We start from the raw sequence: 6,030 nt of genomic DNA on the forward strand, positions 1-6,030 counted from the left end.
AACATGCCTGAAGAGTTGTTTAACCTCTGCTGTTGAAAGGAAAAGCTTTGCTGCCGTTTGATTTTGGCTGAGGCCCAATGGGCATGTTGAGATTGATGGTCTCAAATAAGGATGGCACCTGAGCATATTCAAGTTGTCACATATTCCTGGTGCATCGCCGTTGAGTGACTGGGGCAGTCCGGTCAGGCTTTGGGAAGGCTGGACCCCAAACGCTCCTCGTTAGTATAGTGGTGAGTATCCCCGCCTGTCACGCGGGAGACCGGGGTTCGATTCCCCGACGGGGAGGGTTTTGCGCTGTCACTTCCCGAGATGCGGTCACCGGTCCGCGACCAAACGCGGACCGTAAACCTCCGTCGGTCTGCCCCGGTGTCACATTAGTGCCACGGCAAAAACTCCTACCAACAGATGTTCACTGCACGTGGCATTACTTGTAACAAAAAACTGAAATATTTACTTTGCGCGACGTTGTTTCTTACGAAAATATACTTATAAGCCACTGGAGTATCACACCAAAAAAATGCATGCTTCTAAGCATGAACTCGTCATTATTTCTACTCTAAGAACTATGCAGCCTTGACTTATACACTACTCTACTTTATTTTACTCATGCGACATTACCTCTAGTGCAAAACGTACTCCATGTAAAGAATTTACAACCTTTTGTATCGGCACCACGAACTTGTAATGCAGTATTGCCCAAACCGGGCTCTCTCTTATTCCGCAACTTGTTCCTACTCCCATGCTAGGCGTCCACGCATTTTGAACGTCATGGCTAAGCATTGGCACTGGAAGTAATGCCACGTATACGTCAAGATTGTATACATTTCGAAACAGAACTGATATGGTCCATGAAGCAAAAAAAAAAAATGGTCGTTTTGCACTAATGTCACGTGGAAGTATTTGCCGAGAAAATGCCGTCGTACATTAGTAATGACTTCATAAGGTTTTGCAGCAGAAGTCATAACAGGCATAATTTAGTGGGGCATAAGTTTAATCGAGTAGCACTTCTATCGTGCATGAGCAGAATTGGCAGTTAAAGCCATGCCGTCGCACTCTTGTCGGTGGTTGTTTTTTTTTTTTTGCTGCAGCACGAATGTCATGGAACCATGCGTTCGTTCCAACAAATATGCACTCAACGCGTCGTCAACGAAAGCTCTTTGTGTTAATTGTATGATGCCTCACGATGACATAACTTCCACTCCTGCGAAAAACTTATATTTATTCTGCAATATCTCTGCCAAGTATGTGCTTTCATTACAGGCCGAATGTGCGGTGGGCACCATATCGCGGTACTTTCGTTATGAAAGCATTTTAGCTGACATTGTTAGAACCGAAGGCAAAGCATAAATTTAAATATTGCATGCGTTCTGGATCAGTTAAGCTTCAAAACAGTTTTTTGATTATTGTTCTCTGCTAACGCAAGAAAAGCAAAGTCGAGAACGCTTCAGACACGCCCAAACTCTTTCACAACCTCAAAGACGTTACCCCACTCAAAACTGCACTAGTTCGCTAACAGCGAATTCGCACGGTCTTGATTGCATGGAACTCCATACAACCAAGACTGCGAATGAATTTGCGGCACATCAAGAATGTTCTACTCTGCGTGGTGTCACGTAGACTCTTTCTCGATGTGCTTGAAGCACGGCACCTTTCCTTTTGAAATCGGTGCGACCGCCAGTTGCCGGTCTCGTTGCGACCGGCAACTGGCGTGACAACAATTGCGCATGCAAAGAAACTAATATATTCGGTACAGGTGCTATGTGTGATCCTAGCAATGAAAACTGCAAACGATTGGGTTTGAGTGCAAAAACACATTTGGACCACATGCGGTTGCTCTGGAGCACGTAGAGTGGCCTGTTTATGACTGAATGTGTTGCGCCATTTCTGCCTCACTCTAATCTTGTCATAGTCGCGGAAAAAAAGATTCTGCTCTCCGGCAAATACTCTCTGGTACGTCGCGTAGAATCTCTCTCGTTAGGAACATCAAAAGGTGCAAAAGCATGGTATCTATGACGTCGACGGTATACTTGCCTACATTGTTTTTCGTCCGGGTCTCTGAGAATTCACGTTAGATTGTGTATGCAAGCCATCGATCTCGAGTTCAGGACGAAGCCGTTCCGCCAAACATATTCGCTGGACAGAGGAGACCAGTCCTATCTGTACAAAACCCTCCCTGTCGGGGAATCGAACCGCGGTCCCCCACGCGATAGCAGGGGATACTCATCACTTCATAAACGAGGAGAGATACCTTTGACAATCTTCTTACAACGAGCCGGACTACCGTAGTCACCTAGTCAAAGAAGACGCTCGAAGAAAATGTGATGCCGGTTCGCCGGTTGGCTGTGCAGGGATGATTTTGAATAGGTAGATCGGCCACGAAGGGCCTGTTCATGCCCGATAGGTTGATGTTGGATGTTCAAAAGTATTCGCTGTTTGCAAATTCGTCCAATTTGGGTATCAGAATATGTTGATGGCATTGTGAAAGAATTCAGGTGTGTCTGACACATTTTCGAAGAAGTTCTTCCCTCAGAGACCGAAAATAAGGTTTTAAAAACTGCTTTGGATGCTGACCGATTCGGAGCACTTCAGATATTTAAGCTTATGCTTGGTCTTTGATCCTATCCACATGGGCTGAAGTGCTTTCATATAAAAGTACCGCGATATGCTGCCAACAACCCATTCTGCCTGTAAGTTAGGCACAGGACTAGCAAAGGTATTGAAGCATAAGAAGTGTTATTTTTCTGCACAGTGAAGGTTATTGTGATCGTGACTCATCATGAAATGACACGCAGAGCCATGGTTGGCCACGTATTGAGCACGTCTTTGTTGGAAGGAGCAGACGGTTCCGTGACATTTGTGGAACAGCAAAACACACACACACACACACACACACACACCACACACACACACACCACACACACACACACACACCACACACACACACACACACACACACACCACACACACACACACACACACACACACACACACACACACACACCACACACACACACACACCCACACACACACACAACACACACACACCACACACACACAACACACACACACACACACCACACACACACACAACACACACACACACACCACACACACACACACACACACACACACACACACACACAACACACACACACACACACACACACCACACACACACACACACACCACACACACACACACACACACACACACACACACACCACAAACACAACACACACACACACACACAACACACAACACACACACCACACACACACACACAACACACACACACCACACACACACAAACACACACACACACACACACACACACACACACACACACAACACACACAACACACACACACACACACACACACACACCACACAAACACACACACACAACACCACACACACACACACACACACACACACACACACACCGACAAGAGTGCTACTGTATTACTCCAACTGCTAATGTCCAGATACATTAGCACTGCACGACAAGACTTATGATCCATAAACTTTTCCCGGTCATCGCTTCTGCTGCAAATCTTTATGTAGTTTTTACTTTATACCACGTTGTTTCCACTGGAAATATTTCTACGCGACAGTAATGTACCACGACTAAATTTTGCGAGTTAGAAAATTCATATCTATCTTTACTCCTGCTAGAGAGCGTATAAATTTCTACGTACACGCGACATTAGTTCTTGCGCAAAACTTAGCAGTGCAGTGCAAAAGGCGTGGACACCTAGCACAGGTGTAGGAATAAGTTGCAGGATAGGAGGTGGCTACACCTGGGCAATTCTGCATTTATAAGCTTGCAGTTCCGATTCACAATAATGGCGTATTCATGACGTCGAGTTCCTTCGTTAATTTGTCGTGCTTGGCGTTCGAATAAAGGCTGTAGAAACAATGACGACTGCAGAATCTTAATGACGAACTTGAGGGTTTTAAGGGAAATCATTAGTTTCGTCGTGAAGACACTAAAGCGTCATGTTAGTTGCTGCAGCAGAAGAAATGTCACGTTTTAGTGAATACAGACCAAGGGCGTAGATTCATACTCAGATGCTCACTGTACGCCTCGTGTATGATGGTAGGTTAACAGTGTCACGTTCACGGTAAGTATCATTTTGGGACAGGTTTGGTCGCTTTCCCTGATTGCCTCCAAACTTGTCTTGCAGCACTTTGCCAGTGCATCAGAGACTCCCAAGGCAAGACCGCTTTTCACATCACGCAAATATTTCATTCCCATTGTAAAACGACAGCACCTGTTCAACTGGCATTACCGAGCGCCTGCAAAATACACCATACACGGCATGATATGATGACAGAATAATCCAGGTGGACGCTTAGATTGCGTGTAAGGCGCAGACCAGTCTCACACCGCTGTGTGAAATGCGCTGCCACTGCTGCCGCTCATATAACGCGGTCAGGGGTTTCAGGGCACCGCGGTGAGAGATTCAAGGTTTTAAAACAGTTACTCAGCAGTGAAAGGCGAGACAGTGATGTCAAGGTCAGAGTTATCAGACGATGGCGACGTGACTAACTGATAAGCAGATGGGCAGGGAGAAATTTGGAGCGACATCGAATCATTTGGGAGTGTGGCAAGAGCTGACAGAGAGGTTTGACAGAGATGCAACGATGGGGTGGGAAGATTAGGAGGAGAATTAGGTGATTAGAAGAAAGATTAGGGTAAAGAAGATTAGGGTGGGAGGAGCAACGATAACATCATTTGAAGTGGAGCTGAGATTTCTGTCGTTCATGTTCAGAATCTTGGTGACTCGGTGTATCACCAACCTTACCAACAGTGAACAGGTGTAGAACACCTCTTGATTGTTGCTAAGGTTGACGGTAAAACCGCTCCTCGTTAGTATAGTGATGAGCATCCCCGCCTGTCACGCGGGAGACCGAGGTTCCATTCCCTGGCGGGGACGATTTTGTACAGGTAGAAAAGGTTATTTCTCTGGACTGCCTGTGCCTTTGGTTATGTCACGTCTGCTGGGAGGTGACGTTAATCGACAAGGGGGAGACGAGCTCGAATGATCATTCGGGGTTAGTTCAGCTTTGCTGTCGTGTTCAACTGCCTGGCGAGCTCCACCTCTCAGTCCGTGACTGGTGGAAGAGTTGTTCATCACGCCATGGTGCTCTGAAAACACTGGTCGCTCGCGTTATATGAGCACCAACGCCAGACATCTTCGCCCGTAATGTCTAGCTGCTCTGACCTTCAGCCTGTACGCGTCTTGACGTACTCCTGAATTACCTTACCATGTGGTGTCTTTTGCAAGTGTCTGGCAATGCCCAGACCAAAAGGTGGTGACGCTTACAGCGTGAATGTACTGTCCACATGATGCGAAAAGCGGACTCGCCTTAGGAGCTGTTTAATCTCTGTTATTTAACGAAGCAGTTTTGATGCTGTCTGGTATCAGCTGAGGCCCGTTGAGCATGTTGAAAAAAGGATGGCACACAAGCATGTCCAGTTTGTTACACTTTTCTGGTGCATCGTCGTTGGTTGAGTGACTACGGCAACCCGCCCAGTTGTTGGGAAGGTTGAAAGTTGTATCACTCCTCGTTAGTATAGTGGTGAGTATCCCCGCCTGTCACGCGGGAGACCGGGGTTCGATTCCCCGACGGGGAGGGTTTTGAGCAGTCGCTTCCCGAGATGCGGTCACCGGTCACGATCAAATGCGGAACGTAAACCTCCCTCCCTCCCAGCGAGCTTGTTATTGTTTGGGGCCGGGCACGCTGAGAGTCTTAGATACCGGCGTCAAATGACAACGCCGTTAAAGAAAAACACCGTTAAAGGGCCGACAGCAAGTAAGACTACGTCTCCAAAATTCCCCCTCCCCCCGCCAAACGCTTTATTGAAAAACGTCCACTGACAGAACATGGGCATCTAGATGGAACATGGAACACCTTAAAACGGCACGCGTTGGCACACATACCATTGAAATACCCTGCCGGGAGTTCACTGCGGACATTTGAAACTTAAAGATCTGGTGGTGTTATGCCACCACCTCGACATCT

The 6,030-nt window shown here is 46.9% G+C and overlaps 2 non-coding genes across 2 annotated transcripts; both read left to right on the forward strand.

Moving 5' to 3' along the window:
- The first annotated feature begins 213 nt into the window (after positions 1-213).
- On the forward strand, positions 214-285 carry TRNAD-GUC (transfer RNA aspartic acid (anticodon GUC)). Its single transcript has one exon. It is a non-coding gene; the product is annotated as a tRNA-Asp (tRNA).
- Positions 286-5,569: 5,284 nt separating this feature from the next.
- Positions 5,570-5,641, forward strand: TRNAD-GUC (transfer RNA aspartic acid (anticodon GUC)). Its single transcript has one exon. It is a non-coding gene; the product is annotated as a tRNA-Asp (tRNA).
- The last annotated feature ends 389 nt before the right edge of the window (positions 5,642-6,030 follow it).

The sequence above is a fragment of the Pollicipes pollicipes genome, unplaced genomic scaffold, assembly GCF_011947565.3.
Source record: "Pollicipes pollicipes isolate AB1234 unplaced genomic scaffold, Ppol_2.1 Scaffold_4002;HRSCAF=4701_pilon_pilon_pilon, whole genome shotgun sequence".
Classification (NCBI taxonomy): domain Eukaryota; kingdom Metazoa; phylum Arthropoda; class Thecostraca; order Pollicipedomorpha; family Pollicipedidae; genus Pollicipes; species Pollicipes pollicipes.